Source organism: Battus philenor, unplaced genomic scaffold, assembly GCF_028537555.1.
Source record: "Battus philenor isolate CCGP_79_NKW_IND1 unplaced genomic scaffold, ilBatPhil1.0.hap1 SCAF_16, whole genome shotgun sequence".
NCBI classification, from domain to species: Eukaryota; Metazoa; Arthropoda; class Insecta; order Lepidoptera; family Papilionidae; genus Battus; species Battus philenor.
Window position 1 is genome coordinate 1,051,436 of NW_027181678.1, and position 26,615 is coordinate 1,078,050.

The following is a 26,615-nucleotide window of genomic DNA, read 5'->3' on the forward strand; positions in this document are numbered from 1 at the left end:
TCCTTCCCCCAGAGGACCCGGATACCTAGTTTCCGTCCAGAAGATTCCTCCACCCATACCAAAAAATGTTTATTTATACTAGAATAACTTACATAACATACGTATCACCAATTTAAGCAAAGAACGACTTAAATAACTTTAACTGTCTACCTCGTGGGCTGACGCCTTACGATGAGTTCACCGGTCTGTGGTCTTCATTCCAGAACCTTAAGGCTTCAGCGGATATCTGTACTGTGTTATGTGACCTACCCATTGCAATTGCGACTTGTCATCGCTGGTGTAAGTGTATTGCTTACGCCCGTTTACGAATTTCCTCACTTTTTATTCAATTTTGTAGTTTATTTTTTTAATATTTTATAGGCGAAGATTTGACCTCTGTCCCGCCTGATCTTAAGTGATACGTTGGTACATGTTTGCCTACAAGAAATCCATTCACTCTTGTCTTGAATAATCCTAAGTTAAATTTGGATATAATTACGGTAGATTGTTTCACTCCTTAGCTGTTCGAACTATTAAAGTATTAGTAAAACACTTTCATTTTTTTTTCAAATTTTAATAATGACCTCCGCTATTGGGGGCCTCTCGTACCCCTATTTGTTTGTGGGATAGGGACTATTTTAGCATTTCATTTATTCACATAATTTTTTATTTTCATTCTCTTTTCTTTCATTCTTCACATAATCTTTCGGTCCGTTCTATCTGTCATGCTACGTTTCTTCTTTCTTACTCTTTTTCTTTGTTTTACCATTCTTTCATCCTCTTTTATTTTTACATTTTCTTAATTTCTAGGTACATTATATCACATTATATATCACATATTTATACAGTAGTAAAACACTTAGTGAGGGTGGAAATAATTTAAATCGTGTACGTGTCGTCAATCCGTGCGTCTTGTTATCCGATGGAAGAAAGCTGATGGGAGAATTATTTGGTGTAATTCCGATGTACACTCTCCAAAATGCAGTCTGTAGAATATAGATAAACTGGAAACTTTTCGTCAATGTTCTAAGCTATGAAGCTTGGTGCTTACCAAAGTATCGCTGTATGGAGTCGAACCTATCCTATATAAGGCTATACTTTTGCACCAATAACACAGGTAGGTAGACTTTCGTCTACAGTAGAAATATATAGAGATATTAGCTGATCCCGCAAACGTTGTTTTGCAAAAAAAAATAAAGTTTTTAATTAACAAATGTAAGATATGATGTTGATCGTAGAGCGGTGAAAATTTTGGTTTGTATGTATTTTTGTATGCTGTATCATAATAAAATAAAAACAAAAAATTTCGTCAAAAAATTAAAAATAATATTTAGGGGTGGACCACCCTTATCACTTAGGGGTATGGAAAGTAGATAGTAGCCGATTCTCAGACATACTGAATACGCATGTAAAATTTGGTAAAAATCGGTCAAGATTCGGAGGAGTTCAAGTTCGAACACCGCGACACAAGAATTTTATATATTAGATATTGTATATTATACATTTTCCCGTTCACCAAACATCATTAAAAGTTTTTGTAAATAAATATATAGTTTAATTTACACTAACAAAGAACTATGTTATTATTTATAATAAAAACTTAAAATACATTACAATACTTTGTGAACTTTACGTACCGTGTTCCTAAAGGTGAGTCGATATAATCTGTGACTGTTAAAGAAACCCTTTGTTTCTTCGCAAACAATTATCTCGTCGGATTAATTATTATTTATAACCGACATGTACGACCACGTAAACTTCGGAATTCTGTCATCTTTGAATTTAAATATTTTTTTTAAATAAAATAGAGATTTGTCTACTTGAATAAGGAATTTGGAGATACGTATAGAAATGGCAGTGGACATGCAATATGACTAGCAGAATAGATACTGCAGGAGCCTTCAGGTCCTGGTGTAAGGAGTACAGCAAGCGCATTGCAGAACGTTTCACAAGATGAGTATATTATCTTGTTAGTGCCGTCGAGGTGATCTAGATAGACACTTCCAAAAGGGTCCTATAGAAAATCTATGGGAGTATCCCATGTCCACCGTTGGACATCTTGCCACTGAAATGATAATAGAATGATTATTAATAAATATACATTTAGACGCGGCGTGGGTAATAATAATAATAAGATATGCTAATATTATCAGATCAAATAAGGACAATGCATATATATATGTATAAAATAAATGTTATGTTATACACAAATATACAAACATTCATTTCATTCATTCAGTCATTCCGAATGATAATTGAATTTTATTGTTACTTTTTGTTTTATGTTCACAATTTCGGTGGTCAATACTACGTATTTATTCAACGAGACACTTCCCTTCGCTAAATGGTTTCTATTGTTCTTAACTTGAATATGTACATTTTTTTGAAAAGCTCCTACTGACTTTTAAATCCCTGCAATAAAATCCCGACAGACAATATTTCACTCTAATGCAATATTCATATGATCGTATTCGATTTGTACACGAACGCAACCCTTTAACAAATGTCTTCATTTCGTTGATCCGTTTGGCGTTACATCTGTAAACGAAGCGTTTATCTCATTGATTTAAGGCCGATAATCGTTTGGCAAACGGTCCGATTTACATTGAATAGCGTATCCGAATGAAAGGATTAAGTGTTATGAAAGGAGACGTGTGTGTTTTTTTTTCAAATTTTTTTGTTCACAGATAATATCTTAATATGTTTATAATGAATGGGGTTGCGTCTAATCTGTAACTGTCAAAGAGCGCGGGTTTGACGGTTTTTTGGCTGACGTTTCGCACCTTTGTGTCGATTGTTCAACATCTTTAGAATTCAAATAGTCGCATAAAGTTATAGGATACATTAAAAGCTAATAGCTTGCTGACTTTGGGCTCGTTTTTTTTTACCTGGCTTTACACTGTTGACCAAGTGGCATTCGAAGGCTCTGATAGTTCGAGGGGGCAGGGCCTTGAGAAAGCTTATCTTAAAACCTTTATTAAGGTGCCAACATCGCTTCACTAATGGGAGACAAAAAATGGCACCATGTATTTTTGAAATATTGTCAAAAATTATGTGGGCGGTTATAAATCAAAATAAAACAAATAACGTAAGTTCGGGTGATGCAAAATGCAATGAATGCAATAAAAATAGAAATAACTCATATGAAACAAAAATAGTGGCGAAGAAAGAGAGGCGATGTGATAAATGATTGATAACCAAAACAGAATGTTAAATAATGTAAATAACGAAAGAAGATAGAGAAATTGAAATTGTGGAGTATGGAAAAATAGTGTCAATAGAATAAATGTTAAAAAATCAATAAAAAGAAGTGACAGTTCCTGTTATGTTAAGACAGGGAACGAGATATCTCCAAAAACGAGTATGTTAAAAAGCCTTTTTATGGTAGCGAATACCAAGGGCTCCTTGTAGGGCCTTCACAGTTGGGAAGCTGACGAGTTCTTAGGTCATTTAGGCAATCACTTCATGGAGTCATTAAGAGTTCAGATGACTTTGGCATGAGTTCTATAATCTATTCGTATTAATAAAATATTGACACCTTAAATTAGAAATCTGTGTTCACATAAAACAGCTGAATTAAGCTTTATAGAAATAATAGACTACTTTCTCATATTTACCATTATCGATTTGGTCAAAAGGCGTCGACGATTTCAGACATAATGCTACAAAACTATTTCTGTAATGTGAATTAACTGTAGTTTCAAAGTTACAGATATTTAAAACATTGCAAACGTTTTTGTTTATATTATATATATACGTTTGCTGAATTGAATAAAGAAAAACATCGCTAAAATCGTCCTTCTTTGTCTAATACAACGGAACAACAAATAAATGTAAAAGACGCTTTACGATAAAAAACAATGTATATGTTTAGCACTGGTACTTCAGCAGTAGAGGTTCAATTCCAAGGATAAAATCTTATATAATTCACACTTTGTGCATTAATTATATAGGATTGGTACTAAATAAGAAAGGACCAATATCTAGCCACCTCCGCACATGCAGTGGTTGTCGTGCATGAAAGTGCACCGCCCGCCAGCCCGCTCGTAAATGCGCATGCGACAGACAATGCCAACTACACAACCGCCACCGTAAATTCACTCAACACGTGTTTCACCCCTCCACGGGGCATCTTCAGGAGTTGTTACACAGATTAGTGCTAAACACCGAGTCTGGTGGCACTGGTATAGAGTAGATTAACGGTGGCAGTTGTGTTTCGCATTGTTTACCGCACATGCATTTATCAGCGGGCTGGCGGGCGGTGCATTTCGTTGCACGACTACTGCTGCATAGCGTTAGTAGCTATATATTAGTCCCTTTCTTAGTTAGGATGGATGTATTCTTATCTATTAGGTAATTAAGCATAACAAAACCTTATAAGAGAACACTATAATATATTTTGAGAAGACATCACAATCACAAGAAGAGAAGTAGAATGTAAATAGTTGATTGGAAATATATGTGATTAAAATTTTAAAGAAATGTGGTAAAATGGTTGGCGATACGTGAATGTAAAGAGGAAATAAGAAAGAAGTTGTGAAGGAAGAGAAAGTATCCCTGTGCCAAAATAAAATTTAAAAAAAAAAGGTTAAAAAAATCTTCTTCAGATATCTATATATACATCTTACGATAACGGAATCAACGGAATCAACGGAAGTACGACATTGCCACCCCTGAGTTCACCAATGCACAATACACAGTTATATGTGAATGGCGAAATCCGTTTAGCTCATGCTTTATTCAACGACACCCCTAGCTTGACTCGTATACGATCTATATCTACTCCCTTAACACAAGGTTCGTGATGTCGCATACAATAATGTTAAGAGTCTGTCAAATTATACAGATAGGAGACTATTTTGTGAGCGCACGAAATAAAAACTTTATCGTGTGTTATATTAAAATGATATCTTACACCTGGTTCTACATAACGGCGAAATTATTTTAATAATTTTGTAACATATTTATTGATTTTAAAAGCCTAGGAGGTGTATGTATAGATAATTTTTCAGAGAAAAGCTTTACAGATTCTACACTCATTTTCAATCGCCCTGTATAATATGAGTCACTATTTTTTTTAATATTTATTTATAAATTATGAGTAAATAGAATAAAATATACTTTTTACTAGACCCATGATTGTTTATCTGTTAATTCATTTCTTTTTCTTTATTATTTCTAAGGCAAGTGAGATTTAAAATAGTTTAATGTTTTTATTTACTATTGTATCATATTTATAATATATATTATAACGAAATACCTTTTATACCTTATTGATTATAATTATATATGTTATACACATATATATGTATGTTTTATACAAGTTAACTACCAATTATGTATACATCCACCTTTTCCATATGGTTGCCTGTAAGAAATTGCCTTGTGTGATAAGACCGCCCATTGTATTTTTTTGTTTATTATTATAAAACTATTTAAATGTATCATCGCATGTATAATAAAGAATATTAAATAAATAAACAAAATAACAAAATTTGAATATAATTTACAAGTAATTTTATAATTACAATTATCTTAAGATGTAATAGCCTAGCGGTGCGGATTGGGACTTGCGATTGTATGTCACGACTTTGATTCCCGGGATACATTTTACATTCTTATATAATTAACAATTTGTGCATTAATTATATAGAATAGCTAATAATCACAGGCTAGTTTCAAGATGGTGGCAGCAGTGTCCTTTGCGTACAATAATACCACACGGTGGTCGCCAAACATTCTGCCAAGCGTGGCAATGAAGTGGTGGTAACTCAGAAGTAGAGCAAAGAGAGAGAGCATACAATCTGATATAGCTGTTTGTGTAATTATTTTATAGGATTGTCACAGCTTACAAATAAGTTTGCAGATGATGGGTGATCACCAAGCTGCTTGCATAGCCTGGCGATTATAGTACACCTATCCCCCGATTTACACGGTACTCATTTTACACGTTTTCGCTTTTACACGGTTTTCCAAAAAACTTTTATTTTGTTTTAATAACCAATTTTATTAGCATCTCTCATAATGTAAATATTTCTGCTTCAAACATCGAATCGGCACAAATAACTTCGAGTGATGAAAGTGAATTCGAAACTTCGATTCCAAAAAAAAGAATGGGAGTAATTTCTGACAGTGATAAAGGATAATAAAACACCTTTGGTTTTATTTTTTGTTCTTCTCTTTAATGTATTGCAATTAAATAAAAAAAACAGTGTTTCCGTAATATATTAAATATTTTAACTAGTCAATGCATTTTATTTTTATTTCTGTGTACAACAAAAAATTTTTGAAAAAAAAACACGACTGTTAAATAGTAAAATTATGCATTATCTGCAAGTTTTTCGATTTACACGTTTTTCTCAGGAACGTATCTACCGTGTAAATCGGGGGATAGGTGTATATACTTATTTAGATATCTTCAGGGGAGGCCTTGCAGTGGGAATATATTGGGTTGTAACGATAAATATGATATTATCCTGAAGTTGAGAATACGCAAGTACATAAAGGATTGAATACGTTAAGCGCAGCATAGGACGTACAGCAAGACGGACGAAATTTATTAAAAATTTTAAATATGTACATGTTGATTAGAAATAGATGTAAAAGCCTTATAACAAATATTCCTTATAACTAGAGGTACGGAATTTTCGCAACAAAAAAAATCACCAATTTCGCATTTATATTTTTCAAAATTTGCAAATTTCGCATTTATACTTTAAAATTATTAAATTTGGGTAAATTAGGCATTTATTAAACAAACATTTTTGTTTAGTAATTTTATTGCTAAATATGAAAGTAAAATTTAACAAAATTTTAAAGTACAAGTCTTAACATCAAACAGTTTTAATTAATTAAAAGATAACATTGTAAAAAATAAAGATTCGACTTTTTAAACGTCGTTTTTTGGTCTGTACGACGAGATTTTATATGCAGAAGAAGCGTTAAGCGTCCACGCTGTTAATTGCACTATGTAATGCTGCTTCAGCAAAAAAACGAAAAGTTGCATTTGACGGCCAACAATATGTCCTGCACATTGGGGTTTTTATTTATATTAATGGACCGAATAATTAGCCTATGACAGTGTGCATATTCATCAATTAGCTCATTTTGAGGAAGACCTTGGAAAAAAGAAAAATACCATACGTTTTTTTACATTTCGCATTTATTCGCATTTATGAGTAATTTTCGCATTTATTCGCATCTATTTCGTAAATACGAAATTTCCGTACCCCTACTTATAACTTGATAGTTAATATTTTAAGGCAACAAATAACAGATCAACGGAATACCATATTGGCGATGCCAGAAAAAATAAACATTTTTTTTAAAACGTGCAGATTGGACACAAAGGATACATCGGGTTTCCCTGTTTGGCAACGTACCAAAACGTTTATGTGTTAGAATATGAACAATAAGTGTGAGAATGTCACAGCTCGCGCCTGCACTGCAAATTCTCGTTTATGAATTTATAGGTTTATTGTGTGGATGTCTGATCGAGTGGTCATTCGTGCTTGGTTTTTAAATATTTTTGTGTTACAAGTCAAAGGTTGTTCTGCCTAGCCGCTTTTGTACCAATTTTGAAGCCTTCTCCTAAGTGAACATAGAACAGTAGCAGCCCGATCTTTCATTCTTAACACGTTCACTGCGGGCCCAATTTTGAAGAACTTTCAGCTGGTGCGGCTGAGGTCGAATCAGCCTCAAGCTGAACTTCCTAGTAGTGCGGTTGAGGCCTTTTCTGCCTCATGTTTCAATCATTTTTTTTACAATATTGAGTCAATGTTTCGCAGACATAAAGAAAGCTATATTTGTCTTTGTCATACCTCATACGGTTGAGTGTAAACAGCCGCCGCACTAGAGAGAAAACACGAGTTTTACGCGCCGCACCAGTGCAAAGTCTAACATGAGGCTGAATCGGCCTCAAGCCGCAGTGAACGTGTTAATGGAGATTTTAATCTCTGTTACAGTCATGATATCTTTAGTGATATAACACCTTTATGATCATTATTTCCACCGTAAGATGATCAACGAGATGATTTACAAAAGGACTGATTTGAAATCGCGTGCATCCAGCGTCTTCCGAAGACCTTAGGTCAGATCCACCTTACAGATGTAACCCTGAATTGCTAGTCCACTATTTTTACTTCAGAACTCTAAGTTTTAGGAAAATAAAGTATGAAAAGGAACAAGAGAAAATGTGACTTGTAACAGAGAGATGAGTGGAAGATATTGAGATGGTTAAAATGAAAAAAAAAATTGTCACTTTCTATGCAAGAAAGGGGTAGTACGAGAAGCGTCAACCACGGTGCCATATAAGGCTTCAGCGGTATTCTATTCTGCGGAATATGTAACCTAACCAATAAAAATTAAATCTTGATACGCGCTAGGCTTTCGGATATTTTTGTTTATCTTCGGATCTCCTAGTCCCAGATTCGATTTCGTGAAGCAGTTCTGATCACAGCCACAATTTACGGAAGGCAGTTCTTTACCTTTCGTAAATTGTTTAACAATTATTTATTTATTTTATACATTATTATAAACCTAAAGTCTATTTAAAAAAAAGACTAAAACGAAATTTAGCACAATACCGTAGATAATAACTAAAAAAGAAATAATTTATATAAAGGTATGAGAGGCGATCTCTACCACACAACCTTCGGATGGAGATGGGAGACATGAAAGAGGGTGTGTGTATAAATATATATATATATATATATATATATATAATTACGTGAAAAAGGTTACATAAAGACTAATAAATATCAAATGCTACACCATCTTGAATATCCTATTTAAGATGCCAAGTAGGTGTTCTTTTACCATCTTTTTAAATGCTAACAGCGACTTAGCGCTTATATACACACATATATTTAAATATATCTTATTGGTTCTGGTAATTCATTACATAACCTGACAGCGACAACAGTGACATTTTATATTATATATGTATATAATAATATATACTACTACTACTACTACTCCGCTAGCTCAGTGACCCAAAGTGGGTCTTGGCCTCCGAAGCGAGAGACTTCCACTTTCCTCTATCTCGCGCCATCGTCTGCCATTGGTTGACATTCAATTCGCGTAAGTCTGCCTCAACGCGATCGATCCAGCGATACCTGGGTCTACCCACTTGTTTTCGACCCCTCGGTTTTTCCAGGTAAGCTACCTTCACGCTCCGATCCGATCCCATTCGCTCCAAGTGACCAAGCCAGCGGATTCGTTGAGCTTTATAATAATATATATGTATATATATATATGTATATATATATATATATATATATATATATATATATATACATCCATTTTAAAGTATTCGTATGGTTAACAATAAAGTGAAACTAAAATCGCGGTACACACAGTTACCATTTGAAAATGGCCACCAAAAAGAAGATTTGCGAAAATAAATAAAATTGAATTTTTACGGTAGATTTGTGTACTGCTGCATTTCAATAAAAAATTACAATCTGTTCTTTTAATCAGATCGATTTGTATCAGAGTGTTGTTATTCCCTTTTAGCGTTCTATGCGCATGCGCATGGTTTGAATCAAACAAGATTATCGGCTTTCGTCTGCCTATGTATGGAATTTTTATTTATAATATTTCTCTATGACGTTTCAATTCTGATAGAGCACGACCTAAAAAAATAACTATAAAATTGTATATCAGCCTACGTCAATTATACATTGATCTACTTATTCCTTGCTATAAACCACGTGTTCGTTACAAACATGAATTGGGATGGATATGTCGCGGTTCAACTTATGGTGGTCGTCACGGGGACGTATGCCATGATAATTTGTATTTGATTTAAACCAATTAGTGATGCTTACACGCGGACCTCGTCTCATGGGATTGAGTTGTGAACAGTTTTCTTTTTTTTTTTAATTCGTATTTTAACAATTGTATTTCAGAACATACGGTTCTAAAATCGGACATTAATCTCTTAAGCGATTTCGCGGTATAGATTATCGTTATTTCAACTTATATGTAGACAGATGTGTTATTTTTATACGGAAATGTGCGTGGTGCTTTGCCGAAAGCTTTTTTTTTAATGAATTGGTAAGTAGATTTTTAATCATATCCAAAAGTTTATACATTATCTATTTAATGGAATCAGGCGTTACCTTGCGGAAGTCCATCCTAAGTAACAAAAGAACAAATATTTAGCCACTTCCGCACATGCAGTGGTAGTCGAGCAACAAAGTGCACCGCCCGCCAGCCCGCTGATAAATGCATATGCGGCAAACAAAGCGAATCACACAACCGCCACCGCCAAATTACTCAACACGTGTTTCACCCCTCCACGGGGCATCTTCAGGAGTTATGTTACACAGATTAGCGCCAAACACAGAGTCATATACATTATCATCTGTACAGTTTGAAGACTTGTTTGACGACGCATTCTTCACTGTACATAGTTGTACAAGATCATCATCAACATTTTACCATTCTGGACATAAAATTCCCCCATAAATTACCGATATAACCATTAGAAATCAGCCTGTATCTAGGGTCTTCCGTGGACATTGTGAATGGACATCTTGCACTCTGCTTGCTGGTTCGTGGTCATCAGTCCAGAAACTAAGGGCTACCATCTGCCATCTGCCCATTGTGGATCTTGTCTACAACTCCTCCCACATGCTAATACACAACAAAGGAGGTGATGTACGAAAGGAAAGGTAGGAGAGAAAATGCAAGGTATTGTGAAGGATGAAACGGGAGCATGATAATAATATTCAGTTAAGATTATTAATTGTATAACAAGTCCCTGTTTTTCATGCACAAATAAAAAAAAAATACGCAATAAAATATTAACACAAAATTATCTAATGGGGATGTAAAAAAAATTTAATTAAAACACGTAATGATATATTGGCTTGCAGAAATTTATACAAAAAGGTTTTATAACATATATAGCTTAAATTGCCAGTAACGTAATTAGAATGTTATTTTTTTGATAAATCTCACTGCTTTCCAAATGGAATTTTCAGATTCCGCGCTTAACCTAAGACCTCTTTAAAACTGGCTAAGGTCGTGGGTTTCCGGGAGAGCCTTGCCTCGAGTCACTGCATTACCAGATTGGAAGGCTGCTGAGCTCATATGGAGTGACTAAAACCCAGAGTCCCTAGGATTGGACCTCGATTTAGGCTGCGACTCGTCGATAATACCCGCTTAATATGTCAACATAAGAGCACGAGGGCGGAATTTTGGTTTGGCAGTCTGATATTGTTTGGCTAATATCACTACTGCCACTTCGGAAAGAGTTAAGGTTGAAGGTTGAGTTAAGGGAGAAGTAGACAGTATAAAGATATTTGTTCGTACAATTATTGACCCGTGTGTTCAAATTCGGTCTATTTTGTAATAGCTCGTTACTTCGCATTTTCTGTGGATACTACTCAGTTTGTCCGTCAAAGAGCACGGCAACACATACAATACCCAAATCATTACCCGAGCATGGGTCGACAAAAACCCACGCAGCAATGAATGCGAACCAATCAATTAAACTCACTGACCTGGTCCAGTCGGTCCTGTTAAAATTGTATTGATACAAATTGAAAAGATTCGTAATTTAGATATTGTTTATTAAGTCGTATGCGACTTTTTTGTTTGATAGGTTGTTAGGAGGTTATTCCGTGTTTGGCGGCCGTGTTTCTTATGATTGTTTATTATTCGAGTTTCTTGGTACGAGTGATCATTTCTGACACCTTCGAACTTTTCTAATTGAATGTATAGTGTCGGTACGTTGCCGATATCATTGCTTTGTTGTCTTTGAAAAGACGTATTCGTATATCAATGATTTCTGCAATAGAAATTTGATTACATGCATCATGTTTAAATTTGATGTGTTCATTTTTTTACAATTTAGTAGTTAATTGTTTTCACATTTTTTAACTCAGTATTATTATTTGATTGCATTGAAATATACCCGACATGACGAATGTCCATGTCGTGCTTGCTTAAGTACCCTGGGACAAGTGGTCCAATTTGGTAAGTACAACGAGTAAAAGATCAATCGTCGAAACCAGCTCGTATGGGCAACGATCAGGAAGCTCCGAAAACGTCCAAAAATACTGCAATGTTTGAAGACGAAGGCCTTTGACTAAAGTGTGTTGTCGGTGATGAAATACGAATTCGAGATGTGGTCACGACGGGCCTCGTAAGATAGCTCAGGGTCACCCAAAAAGCAATAGAGTTGGCTATACTTGAAGTTCCAGTCAGAAATGAAGAGATCCGCATAAGGTAGACGCAGCTTGGGTAGAATTCTTTACAATGACTACACCCACTAGGTAAACCAACGACGTAATTAAGGTTTTTTTTTATGGCCCCCCTATTGGGAGCCTCTCGTACCCTCTATCTTGTGGGACAGAGACTATTCAACATTATTTAATTTTTCACATTTTTTTTATTTTCATTATCGTCTTTCATACATCGTATGATCTTTCGTTCTTTTCATTCTTGCCACAATTCTTCTGTCTTTCCCTTTCGCTCTGTAACGTTCCTTTCATACATCCCTCATTACTTACATTTTTATTATTTTATTTCTATATAGGACTATTACAATATTACTTTGTTTATATATTTTTTTTATTTTTGTTGTTTACATTTTTATTAGCTTATTTCAATCTATTACTTTACTTATTATTTTTCTACAGAGTAGGAGGAACTCTTACGTAATTAAAGTTGCTGGTAGTGCAGAACAGGTCATCGTGATGATCTTACGAGGACGTTTATGCCTTGTAGAGTAACCTGAAAATTAAATTATGGTTAAAGTATATATGTTAACAGACGGCTGAAATTTTAACTACAATTGACGTAAAAAACACGTGCTTTCGTGCATTATTAATAAACAGAATACTCATAAATTACGTGGTAGTTTATTGCCATATAAATATCGAAAATACTTCTCTTTAGTATGCTAAAAAAATTGGAAGTCGTAAATTTACTTCAAATTTTGTAGTTGATATGTAAATGTATGTTAGTTTTGTATGTTTAAAATAAATAAATGCCTCGAGCGGTAACACCGCCTCTTGTAATATATGAATTGTTTCTTTTCTTTCTCTATTTATTGCCTTTGGTGTACAAAAAATGTAAATAAATAAATGAATGAATTAAAGATTTTTTTTTAAAGAATTTTACCAAGTAAAATATCTCTCAAATAATAATGTTTTATTTATTGTTGAGTTATACACTTAAAATTTTCAGGTAAAGGTAAATTTGAAGTCAAGAAAAATAGATAAAAGAAATGCCTAGCAGAGCGTGGTTTCGATCCACGGACCTCTGGGTTATGGGCCCAGCACGCTTCCACTGCGCCACTCTGCTGTATATCAACTCTCCTTAATCGTGTTATCAATAGACTATTGGCGTTAAAAAAAGATCAAAGTAAATGTGAGATACGTATGTACTTCCGCTGGTCAGTATGGACACGGCTTTCTAATTTAATTGAAATTTAATTAAACTGGGACGCATGGCCTTCAACTTTCTATGAGTTACATAAATAACTTTAAAAATTAAAACAAACCATTTCTGTGATTAAAATGTAAGATGAAATTGTCATTTAACTCCCAGGCATTATGTAAGACTGATATTTTTATGGAAGACTGATATTTTTTTTCTTTTGTTGGTAGTATTGTCTATAACGTTTGCCAAGCGTCTATTTGTCAGAAGATGCATTATCACTTGAGTCAGTACAAATCATTTGAAGGATTTATGTGTCAAACGCGTCAATTTTTTGAAAAAAAAAAAAACGACAAAAACTCGACTCATATTGTTTTGTTTCGCAACCACCGTATTCACCGGCTTTCATCTCGTGTTACTTCTGGCACAAAAGAACGAAGCAGGGATGACCTAATTGAAGAAGTTCTTAAAGGCTATATAAGGAAAAGACTATTTCGACTGTTTCATGCACTGGAAAAAGCTTTGGAAAAAGTGCGTTTCATCGTACGATGATTATTTTGAAGGGTATGAAATTTTTGTATAGAAATTCACTTTACTTTTTGATCATACTATTACATAAGCTTAGTCGTCAACATTTCAGCCTCTACCATTAGATTTAGATCTTAAAGAGCTTGTCTGTGCATATGTATGTGGTTGTTCTACTATCTACTGCCATTTCAACCTGCCAGTCCGTTGTGAGTTGTAGTCTGTATACGGATGTCCTTATTCATGACTCGATCTCCAAGAGTGTAGTTTCGTACGCATTTAAATATGTCATGTCGTCATCGTGTCTTCTTAAATAATGTCAATTATACCGCGCTGTGCTGCTTTTATATGTTTACGAACGCCATCTGTTGACGTCGACCGAAACTACAGAGTTAAAACGCAAATAATTCTTAAGATAGTTCTAGTGTTCTTATAGTATGGAGTCCTATAGTATCAATTATTCTGGGGTAGAAAATAAATATTAACTGTTTAGATATACTAAACTGATTGTAGCGACCCAAGATCCATCAATCATATAGATCCGATCGACGTGTAAAAGGATTATTTTGGACCGTGTCTATTTATTTATCGATTTGTTACAGCGCAGTTTAGTATTGCAAATTTTAAATTGATTTACGTGAGAAATGTATACGAGAAAGCTGTGGCGGTGTTCAAAATTTTTAATAATTCATATATGATGAAACGTTTTGCGCTTGTGTGTTTTTTTATATTCTAAACCAGAGTTCCCCAAACTTTTTTGTGTCGTTGACCCCTTGCCATGTTTTGCCGTGTTGCGTAGACACCCTACTTACCTGATATTGATTTCCTGTAAATTTCTAACTTTAGTGAAGTTTAGTGTTAAAAACTTAAAGTAAAAACACATGTCAATTTATATATTTATTAATTGAATTTAAATTAAAACTACTCAAAATAAAATTTTGTATCTGTTATGTAAAATATACGTAACAAACCACAAAGCGAATACCAACATCCTTCAACGAACACGATTTTATAAACATATATAATATTTTTTTTACTTCATAGGTACTTTTATAAATAATGTAAATGTTTTGATATTATAAGATAGTATGATGTAAGTAAATAGGTACTATCAGTGTATGTGTTGAGATCCACTATCGTGGACCCCCATTTTCATTTCATGGATCCCCAAATGTTTTTTCGCCTATGTAGATCCCTTGCAGGTTTTCATAGACACCTAAGGGTCGATGTAGACCACTTTGGGAATCACTGTTCTAAACCGTTGTAAGCCGTCTTGATATTGATAAATATTTGTGATTCCAATAAGCCAGGGGTCATACAGTGAAACAATTCAATTACTATATGAAACATCATGTTTCTTTTCTCCAGTTTCGATGATCAGAATTGGCCCCTGAACCATTTTCTTCTTTTTCTGGAAATCAATGGAACACCGTATAAGTTGAAAATATTTACAAACACATCATCCAAACAGATTCAGCTATTTAGAAGAATATGGTAAACAAAGATTGATCAGCACGGTAAACTTCAATTATTTTTTCTAAATATATTAGGGAAAGCTTGAAAATATTAATAGCCAGTATCCACAGATGGAATATTGTTATTAAAAATGTTATTTCTCATTTGATATAAATACCCAGACCGCGTTTTTTACTTGCTTCACTCTGCTACCTACATTTGTAGATTCCGTGGGTTCGAGTGGAAAGGGCGCATAGGACGCATGACCTAAAATATCTGTTAAGGTAGCGAAACTCGAAGGCTCTCTGAGGAGCTTTGGATGGAGGGTTTGTATTAACAGTATCAATATGAAAGAAAAACTTAAAAGCACTTAGAACCAACCGTAACAGTTTATTAAAAAGGTAAGCAGATTTATTCAAATTAAAAATATCTTTTATTCAATTAGGTATTTACATGCATTTTTGCTATCACCGTCACGGAACGCTGATCTATCGATCTATATTGGATCGAATTATATTGGAGTACTTTGTATCTTCATTATTAACTTTTACACGAATGTCACTGGCCAGCGATTCCTTAGTCTCTTAAAACAAAATTTATGTCACCAGTAATGATACTGATATATATATATATATATATATATATATGTATATATATATATATATCAGTATCATTCAGATGTAGAAACTCAACGGTTGCACTTTTAAATGAAATTTAACAAATTTTAATGTGTACATTATATTATCAATCATGTAAATGAGTAAACAAATCAAGTTCATGTTGTTAAAGTTACCTAAAAAACCAAATTATGGCAGAGTATGTATGGAACTAGTATATTTAAGATAAAGGATGCCATTGTATATAAGTTTGACCTGATTCTAGTCTCACATAACGCACACAAGTGGTTACTGCAAATTCTTCTTTTATGCCGAAGTACGCATACATGGACATAGGCTTCCCAAAAGATCGCTACCCGTATCGAGCAACTTCCCATGACTTGGTCCACCTATTGGGGCGCCTACCCTGGCTGCATCTACTGGTTCGTAGTTGCCGGTTGCACGAGCATAGCTTTCCGCCCACCACCACTTTATACGACCAATTCTTCGAGTCCCATCAGTGATAGTTCTTCCGTGGATTTTATTATTTCTGATTCGATCTCGCAATGAAACTCCGAGCAAAAACTGAGTTTTATTTTGGCGCTTTTCAAGGTGCGTTTATTATCATAGCTTTAAGTTTAATAATGCCTTATAGGAAATCTCATTCTGATTCTAATTTATAACAAATTGGGAACTTCTGTCATTCTTCTCTTGACTTACACAAGTCAATCAATCTCTCAATTTTTCTATGTGGATTATAATACTAATAGATAAACGATAATATAGTTTCGACTGCGTCTTCACAACATTGCATTGTTACGTCATTTCTATAGACGCACCTCTGCTCTTGCCCCATTGCTATCCAGGAGACTTTGAGATTTCTTATAAGGCCCACCACGTATCGATCTTCGTCTTCATATATTGCAGTGTTATATGCGCCATTAAGTTTATGTTTTTCGGAGATCGAAGTCAAGCGATGTCAGTGGTTGCTTTATATTAGAAAAGCCTATGTTTGGCCTAATTAAACTAAGATAGTCAATTGACAACATAATATTAATTCATTTGCGCCGGAGCATTGTCTGAAACTGTGAGAACAATGTAATCGCGAAGGTGACTCGACTGTACCGCTCACATACCCGCATTGTCGCCCGTCACGCTGCGAGAAGAAACTTGTACAGTCATGTGGAAAAGTGTTATGATTTATTTTGTTATTTATTTTTAGTTACCGTGTGAACAATTTAAAACGAATGAAATGTGCTAATGAACACTTTGGCTTTCGGAATTAAACACTTTTTCCTCTTTATTTAATAACCTGTGTATGCAATATAAGCTTAATAATTACTTTGAATATTTTTATTGCGGGTAATTGTACAATATTTTTTGAAACTATTGGAGATTATATTTCTGTTTATTCTGTTTTGATTTCAGTTTTATTGTCTTTCAATTTGTTACACGTGTGTTATTAATATTAAGTTAGCTGACTATACATGTATATATACACACACACACATATATATATATATATATATATATATAGATATATATATATCACAACCTCAATCCTAACGTAAGATATCAATTATAGACCACTACAAGTTCAATTAAATTTTACTCAAATAAATAACTTGAATATTTGGCAAAAGAGCCACACTTCAATAAAATTTACCTGTAAACATGATACATCTAAATGCGAGATTTGTATTAAATTGTAACAGAAATATAAAATGATAAGATTTGTTTACACGATTGTACCGAGCCGGCAGTTGAGATCGAAGATAAGATGCGATTAAAGCAAAAACACTAAGGATATAACGATTCAACGATGCATAGATTTAGTGCAAGGCCACGTGTGGGATCCTTAATTATAATATTAATATAATAAAAACATTCGTTCTCAAATGTCTTTATAATATAGTCGTTTGGTTTGTTTCATTGAACTGGGCAACTGTGTTTTAAGTTACGCTACCATGTATTTTTATTCTAAATACTCCTTCACTCCTATCTTGGTAGAGACAAGATTTTTTATAATTCAATAATTCTTTTACTTCTATCTATATTTTTTTCTCTCTCCTTTTTTCAGTCACAATCTCAGTCATACATTCTCCTATTTTTCTTCACAATTTGTCACATTCTTCTGGCTTACTAGTTTTCTTCTATACATCACCTTTCTTGTTTCTCCTTCGCTCCTAAAATATCACAGTAGGTTTCCTGTTATGTCACAGTATAATTTAATTATTTTCTTTGGTTATGTACCTCCTATTTATCTTGACTTGTACATTTTTTTTACAATTTTTTAGTTATAATATATACCTACCCTTATCGCTACATTTTATTTCTCTATATATATAACATTTACAACCTCTTTGCTGAATTTTAGAAACCAATAGGGCGATGTTACCTACCTCAATCCTATCTCCCATTTCAATTGCGATTAAAAAAGTTTATTAAATAAGAACTTTTATAAAAATCCTACTATTGTGTGAAGGATTCTAAAAGTGTTAATATAAAGGTTGGGAATAAGCATTACCAGCAGTAAGACGTCCACTGTTGGACATAGGCTTCCTCCTTAAATTTCAAATAGAACCTGAATTCAGCTGCTTCGACGGCAATAATAAGGTCGTCTGCACTCCTTATTGACATTCTAAATTTAAAAACGAATTGTTCCGATTACGGAACGAACTTGCGGGTTTACTTTTCCCGGGAATTACAATCCAGGTCTTGTTAATGTCAGAAATATGCATTTAAATCTGCGCATTTTATCTTCGCCCTAATTGTCGCTTTCTATGAGATCAGTTGATGGTCAAATGCGAATTTTTGTGAAATCGTCCGAGTTTCTAGTGATCGGAGCCCAGAGTGCTTTCTTGATAAGGTTTATATTGGAGATTGCTAATTAAAGATGAGATTGATTTGATTTTAAGGTCTATTAAATTAACATTCCTTTTCGGATAACAGCATGAATAAATAAATGAAGAAGACATTCAACGTAAAGAAAAACATAAGCCACTATTCTTTGCAAATATATAATTGTATTCTTTTCAATTTTATTCAATTTCAAGAATTCTGTTTCCCCGGTCATGTTTTCGGGACAAGGATACATACCCTCCTACTTTCACCTTCCCTCTCTCATCTTTCACAATTTCTCTCTTTATTCCCTGTAATATGAAGGATGAAACCTTTATATTTAGTATCATTCAGCATACATTCAGCATAAAGCATTCACGGTAATGTTATGCCTAATTACGTCATCCACCAACATGTCACACGTTTCGTGAACTCTACTTCTATACTTACAATACGGTACTCGTATTCAAGATAGAGCTCAAAATGATCAAATAAAGTCTGTTAAAAAGTAAAGGCGTGGAGATTGAAAAGAGAAAGAGTGTCAGAACTCTTCATCCGAAGCCGGAGATTTAGACATCGGAGGTTATATCACATCCTCCTCCAATCCTTTAACAAGACCTTGGTGATGGTTTCATAGTGATTGTCCACACGTATGTCCTGGTTCCGTAAAGGCACGCGAGCCAACTCTACTCTACTCTACCTTGAAGTGTTTGGTACTAGACATATGCTGTTTAAACTATGATAGTATCAAAATGTGTTATAGTTTTGATAAATGACTTTAAAAAAGACCGTATGGTTTTAGTCATTAGGAATCCGGTATAAGGGTTTCATTATCATTTCAGTTTTAATATGTCCACTACTGGTCATACGCTTCCCAAAATTTCCAACAGGTACGGTTGGAAAGGGTATGCATTCAGTTTCTTCCGACGACTTAGGTAAGGTTGTCAGACGTTTTTTTGATGGCCCCCGCTATTGGAGCCTCTCGTACCCCTAATTAGTTGGGATCAGGTTCCTTGTTTACGAATAAGTTTTTCACATTTTTCATCTTTATTCTTCACACACTGTCCTACTTCTCAATTTCTTTTATTCTTACCTTATTTCCATCACAATAGCTTTCATTTTGTTCTTTCATTCCTTCTTGCTTTCATCGCCTTACTTCCATCATCTTATTACTCTTAGGTGGCTAGGTACATTTTTTTTTATTCTTTATTTTGTTATTTACATATTATATTTTTTTATCACAGTTTTATTTGAGTTTTCTTAATACATTACTACACTTTTATTATTATTATTTGACTAGTTATTTGATGTTTATTAGGTACCTACTTGTCTATACTGTTTTGTTTCTATTAACAGTGTCACTCACCACCCTACGAGCAAACGATAGGAATGATGGGCGAAGGTTGTCGTCGCCCATCATTAAGGCGATGCTCTCTAAATCTCTCTTTAACTTTACCTCCGTTTCCAGGGCACGTTGTCAGACGTTTATGAATCAATAATGACGTCATAACGAGAAGTAACAATAAAATGAAGATCAAATTAACTTTACAAGGCCTTCGCGAATGTGTATCATGTTTTGACGACTGTCAAATAGCTAAAGATTTCTTTGTAGTTATTCTAACCAAGGTAAATTACCTGAGGTCGATTAAATAATGTCTTGCTACCGTACTGTGGGAGCAGTGGTTACAATAAACATGATTTAATTAGACTAATTGGTCTGGTGTAACCTTTGCGAATTGAATAATTAACTGGACGGTAATTGTGCGGATTAAGTGTTATTTTTTGCCCGTATCTCGGTACAGCGATGATAGCTCCATGATATCTGAAGCGTGACGGTAATGAGCAGAGAATAACATTTGACTCGAATATTAAAATCACCACCGTCATATCCGGTGTACAACGCAATGGCGCACATATTATTTTAATGTGCGATTTAAACAACAATTTTCGCATGTAGTAAATTTTATAACTCTAAATTCATCGTTTAGTTTTTAATGAATGCAATTTATAAACAATTTTTTGAACTAACAAATGCTAATTAAAATTAATTTATGCTAAATATGTAGACTGCGATAAAATTGTAATTACTAGTCACTCGAAATAAAGACTAAAATTGTCGAGTTTTTAACTAGATTGGTATTATAAAACATCTGGTAATTATGCAATATTAAAACATGGCAGTATAATTGTCTTACACCGGATAGATATTACTTAATCGTCTTCATATTGCCACAGTATATCCACAACTAGACATAGGCCTGTATCCTTGTGCAAACGCTGTGTTTACCATTCTAAGGTCACCCCTCCTAAATAAGAAAAAGAACCAATATTAAGCCACTTCCGCACATGCAGTGGTAGTCGTGCAACAAAGTGCACAGCCAACTAGCCCGCTGATAAATGCGTATACGGCAAACAATGCTAATTACACAACTGCCACCGTTAAATCACTCTCAACATCGATCTCATCATCATTGGTTCTTTTTCTTACTTAGGATGGACTTCTGCAAAATATCACCTGATTCCATTAAATACCCTTCCACACTTCCACACATGCAGTGGTAGTCGTGCAACAAAGTGCTCCATCCGCCAGCCTGCTGATAAATGGGCATGCGACAAACAATGCGAATTACACAACTGCCACCGTTAAATCACTCTCATCGTCGATCTCATCATCTTTGGTTCTTTTCATTCCATTAAATACCCATCCTACATGTCAAATATTTACCTAGTGCCACTTCAATTTGGTAATATTCTGGGTTATATAGGCTACGTTAGTTTGTCAACCTACCTCCTTATTTTTTAGAGAAATCCAATGCATTATCCTCTCCATTAATCAGCAACTGCAACTTTGTCCACATAGACCATGTTTCACAGTTGGTAGTTAAAACTGATAATTTAATGGAATCAGGCGTTATCTTACGGAAGTCCATCCTGAGTAAGAAAAGGACCAATATTTAGCCACTTCCGCACATGCAGTGGTAGTCGTGCAACAAAGTGCACCGCCCGCCAGCCCGCTGATAAATGCGCATGCGGCAAACAATGCGAATTACACAATTGCCATCATTAAACCACTCAACACGTGTTTCACCTCTCCACGGGGCATCTTTAGGAGTGATTGAAAGTGATAAAGATTAGTGCACTCTGTGTTTGGCACTAATCGGTGTAACATAACTCCTGAAGACATTCCACTTTGTTGTACGACTACCACTGCATGTGCGGAAGTGGCTAAATATAGGTCCTATTCTTACTTAAAACTGATAATATGTTGGTTGTAGACCATGACGACAGTAAGTTTTGATATTCAATTATAAATTGGCAATTAATAAAAATTGTTTTTCCAGCACAATGAATCACAGGTATTGAAATTATTAGTTGAGTGTATAATGTGTTTAATGAATAGCCACACACTCGAGTAAATATTATTTATTACATATAGAGGCAACATTTAGTTAAGTTTGAAACCTGAAAATAAGAAAGGACAGAGTATGATGCAACAATGTTGAACATATGAAACTGTACAAGAATGACTCTCTCAAGTTGAAAATGAGCTTGGCAAAAATGTCTTGAAAATATTTATATTTATATATATATATATATATATATATATATATATCAGCGTCATTACTGGTGACATATATTTTGTTTTAACCCTTAATAACCTAGAGTTTTAATTTTGATGCCAATCTTTTAAACCGAATGTTCGCATTACTATTAGTTTTTTTACAGCTTGGCTGTACGAATTTTACTGTTGTATAATATTCTTTCTAACGAAATTAAAAAAAAACATCTATTTTTCCCTCCATCTAGACCCTCAAGCAAACACAGTAATATTAAAAATAAAATCATTTTCGTAAATCAGGCTATTAAGGGTTAAGAGACTAAGGGATCGCTGGCCAGCGAAATTCGTGTGAATGTAAATAATGAAGATACAAAGTAGTCCAATACAATTAACAATGATATAACAGAGACGAAGATAGCCGATCTGACATTCAAATCGGCCTTACAGTTGGACCTTGCACTAAATATGAACTTACACTGATTACATTGGTCTCTTTACTTATGTCACTCCAGTCACAATTGCTTCCCACGACCGCGATGGGTACATTGTCTTGTTCTGCTTTTGTCTTTGGACTTCCAAGGTTGACGTAGACCGACGTTGGCATCCAGATATCTCTGCATAATGTCTTTGTGACTTTAAAACTGTGTCATGCAAGTACAATCGATGAGAAAATTACTTTTAATTTTTTTTTATTTAACATTTTGCTCATAAATATTATAAAATGATTCAGTATAGGTGTAAAATATTTAAAATTCATTTAATCTATTTTATTTTTTACTCTACTCTGCTTCGCAAGATGTTATAGTTGTATAGAAGAAGCAGGGAAAAATTCCACAGCGACACATCTTTTAATAAAGTTTAACAACACAGATTTGGATATATATATATCTATACACACACACACATATATATATATATATGTGTGTATATATATATATATATGTATATATATATATATATACTTTATCTATATAGGCTAAATGAAATAAAAATTATCAAGTGACATTTGTTGAATAATAATCCTTTTATTTTATATATTTTTCAATATGTGTTTTGAAATTTTGTGAATGGTTGAACAATAATGTTTTACAGAATTTTGATTGTGGCTCGGATCTTTTAATAAAGTTTAACAACACAGATTTAGATATATATATATACTTTATCTATATAGCCTAAAAGAAATAAAAATTATCAAGCGACATTTGTTGAATAATAAGCCTTTTATATATTTTTCAATATGTGTTTTGAATTTTGTGAATGGTTGAACAATAATGTTTTGCAGAATTTTGAATGTGGCTCGGATCTTTTAATAAAGTTTAACAACACAGATTTAGATATATATATATATATATATATATACTTTATCTATATAGCCTAAATGAAATAAAAATTATCAAGCGACATTTGTTAAATAATAAGACTTTTATTTATTTTTTGATATGTGTTTTGAATTTTGTAAATGGTAGAACAATAATATTTTGCAGAAATTTGAATGTGGTTCAATCTATGAAAGAATAACTTGAAGATTGAAGAAATAGATACGACATGCAAAAATTTTGCTTAATTTTAAGGAAAATATCACAAAAATACGAACAAAGAGTTTCGAAAATAATACGCAATCATAAACAATGTGTAGAAATAACCTTTTCTATTTATATAAACGAGCGATTTCTAATAAAATAAACATCGTCGTCTGCGGTCGTTTTATCTGATCCGTATCTTTTCGTAATAAATTTTCACAATTCGGCAAATTAGTGTTTATCTCGGCTGTTAGAAATTTTCGCTCGCAGCTAAATTTGACTAATTTGTCATTTAGAGAAGACACAATAACAAAAAACCTTAAAAATTATTTCTTTTATTTTAAACGAGCTTTGAATGGTGACAAGTTCTCGTTGTTATTGTCGAAATGATGCGTTTGTCATAATATTTCAATAAGATAACAGCACAATAATAAACTTCATAGTCCAAGAGCCATTCAGCGAAAAATAATGTTTTTTTACATAAGTATCTCAGCGGATGCTCCTTGCCCGCGTTCAAGCGAGGATGGTCTCTCTCTAAGACACGATTTGATTCTATATAACCCTTAACTTGGCAATTTTTTTATAATATTACATTAATATTCATACCACTTGACTTTTAAGACCCAAGGATGCCAACAGAAAAAACTGAACAAGCGTTCGAAAATTAAGAAATTACATAAACATTCACATACAAATGATGACTGCGTTCAAAATTGCTGCCACAATTTTTTTTAATTCTGATATATCTCTACAGATACGTTATCAAGAAAAGGGATAAATAAGCTCACTGACTCTTTGACTATTTATTTCAAATTACATGACGTTGGTAGCTATACTAGGAATAAACTATGTTTCCTGTGACGCGTCTGACTGCAGCTATATTCTAAGGAGGCAATAGGTTACCACCGTTGAAACTACGGTAGTAGGCACGTGCGAAGGCGTTCCTAAAGTTTTAACAAAAAGCGTCTAAGAAAACCGTGAGGTTTTAGCCGATAGTAGTCTGGCATAACCCTTCCGTTGCTTCCACAGTGGAGAGGTATCCATTGCAGGATTTCTCCACAAAAAATAATAAAGATATAGTCGCCTTTCTCCATAAATAATGAAATAATTTATACATTAGATATACTATATACAGGTCACCAAGAGAGCAATGAAAAGCGCTATGCTCGGAGTTTCGGTGGGAGATCAAATCAGAAAAAAGACCTACATAAGAACCTAAATCACTGACTTAGGTCGAAGAATTGATCGTCTGCAATGACCGTAGGCGGAGCACACTGCTCATGCCATCTCCGGCGTGGGGCCGAAAGGTTCTAAAGTTGCAACCACGAGCAGGTACTCGCGACGTGGAGAGGTCCTGGTGAATGTAACAGGACCGGTCATCATGGAGATTTTTGGGGGAGGTTTATGCTTTGCAGTTTGCGTCCATCACCATAAAAGAAGATTTATATATATATATATATATATATATATATATAAATATAAATATTCAACTTTTAAATTTTAAATAAGAATGTTTGGTCGTCACAGGCTCCTGGACTATAATTTATGGCGTTATGAACAAAATTTTTGTGCGCATCGATCTATGTGTGCATACGATTTATGAACGATTCCTCCGTGTGTGAGTTGATAGGCGACTTACATGTTACAGGCGCCACTTTGAGGAATGCACGCTGAATGTCTACAAAGTATAATCTGAAAGATTTTTGACTGTATTTCATAAATTACTTCCACGAAGCTCATAAGGCTATTTAAAAGTATACATATATTTAAATATCTCTAATTGCGGTGCGCTTTTCATTCGTTTCATGTTCGAATCTTCACCTGTGTTGTACTGTGATTTTATTTTGCACAACTACCTTCAGTAATTGCTAAGGAAAACTGCTTTTCTAATTCAAATTACACTAGATCCCTTTAATAATAATTAAAACAAAATACCTATTACCCTGGTATGCAAAGGCTCATACAATATTTCAATGTACCCACTAATTAAGCAAACGTAGCCTGGCGGAAGACGGACTTGTGATCATATGTAGCGGGTTCAATTCCAGAGATACAGTTATATAATTCAAACTTGCGTTAATTATATAGGATTGCCACTGCCCACAAACAAGTCTGCAGAGGATGGGCTTGTACCATAATATTGCATTTCTATCGCCTGCCGAGCGTGGCAATTGTGATTTATCTCCAGATGATATTGTTGAAGGTAGGCTGTATGTGGAGGTGATTTAGTGAAAACTCAATATCATAATCACATCAGCAGAAAGACTCCCCTTTCACAGCATAGGCCTCCCCCAAAACTGGGCAGGGTAACCAGTCTTGCAATGACCGCATCCTACTACTATCTGCATCCTTAATTAACTTGACTCTGTGTTTGGCACTCATCGGTGTAACATAACTCATGAAGATGCCCCGTCGAGGGGTGAAACACGTGTTGAATGATTTGACGGTGGCAGTTGTGTAGTTCGCATTGTTTGCCGCATGCGCATTTGTCAGCGGGCTGGCGGGCGGTGCACTTTGTTGCACGACTACCACTGCATGTGCGGAAGTGGCTAAATATTGGTCCTTTTCATCCTTAACCAAGTCGTCGGTACCCCTAGAGGGGGAAATATTAATACCTTGGATACTATATATAACTCGTCGACTTCAATTCTGTGATCTGCTTTTGCTGCAGAATTGTAGTGAGTAGCTATTATTTTATCGTGAATAATTTTCTAAGCCTTTTGTAAGGAAGTTCATCACACATTG